Here is a 1,197-nt window from a genome sequence, read left to right as displayed (position 1 = left end):
GCACATACCCCAGCGCCCAGCCCCAGACCCCGGGAACCCCCAGCACACCGGCCGCCAGCCGCACACCCCACCGGGGTGGAAGCCTTATCAACACAGACTGGCTTCATTCACTTCCTCCACTGCCATATGCTAAAATAACTAGCAGACACTGCGTAGAAAATTGATGTTCTGTTCTCTGATTGGTTCAGCTAAAAATCTGCCAGCGAAATCCATCTCAATGGGAYAAGTCCGAGAAGGAGCACAGAAGGGAAACGGAACTGCYTAGGAAGGCAAGGGCCAGGCTAAGAGTTTTATAGTTTTTAGAGATTTTGCCAGATCATTTCCTGATGCATCTCAATAATCCAGGTACTAAAATCTAAGAAAATTAAGTCAGGTCCTCTGGACGAGAGCTTCTTTGTTGACATTTTGTCTTTTATCCGAAAGTCTTCAGCCTGAGGAATTTCAGGTAAACTCAGCCTTATTAAGACTTTCACCTGATGGATCAACCAGTTTGCTGATGACACAGTGTTCARCTGTAGGAGGACCATCAACCTAACCTTTTACAAAGTACCTCAAAGTAATACTTGAGTAAAAGTACAAATATCTTATCATAACATTACTTTGGTAAATGTTAAAGTCTGCTCTGAGAATATTGGGCTACTAAAGTAAAAATCTAATAGTATATGTTGTATTTTTTACTCAAGTATCAAAAGTAAATTTCTGACATAAAATGTACCTAAGTATTAAAATTAAAAGTACTGAGTAAAAATGAGTGGTTAGATTTTCCAAAAGGACATTTATTGACAGGTGACCTCTCCAAAAAATATTTTTAAGGCAAGAAGGTGTGATGGGTTGTGGACAAAGTATTAAATTCACTCCATCCAGGAGGCACATAATATCAGGACGTTATTTATTTTAACAATAACGAGCCAGAATGAAATATAGCAGTAATGACTTTCTACTTCTTACCTTTTTAAAAAATTATATAAGGAGTGTTAAGTACAGATAATTGTAAAGATATAAGGAGTAGAAGTAAAAAATAGGCTGAAAAATATTTACTCAAGTACAAATAACCGAAAATTCTTCTTAGGTACAGTAACAAAGTATTTGTACTTTACAACTCTGCTAAGGAGTGATCATTAGTGCCCTGCCTGATGGCTGGTTGTTCAGAGCTGAGTCATACTCAATAACAGCAATGTAAGAGGGACATGTGGACAC

The 1,197-nt window shown here is 38.3% G+C and overlaps 1 protein-coding gene across 1 annotated transcript in view; it reads left to right on the top strand.

The window, feature by feature from the left end:
• The window catches only part of LOC106530118 (ladderlectin), a 6,801-nt gene that overhangs the window by 3,394 nt on the left and 2,210 nt on the right, over positions 1-1,197 (top strand). The window lies entirely within an intron of this gene.

The sequence above is a fragment of the Austrofundulus limnaeus genome, unplaced genomic scaffold, assembly GCF_001266775.1.
Source record: "Austrofundulus limnaeus strain Quisiro unplaced genomic scaffold, Austrofundulus_limnaeus-1.0 Scaffold491, whole genome shotgun sequence".
NCBI lineage: Eukaryota > Metazoa > Chordata > Actinopteri > Cyprinodontiformes > Rivulidae > Austrofundulus > Austrofundulus limnaeus.
This window is presented reverse-complemented; position numbering and strand designations above follow the sequence as displayed.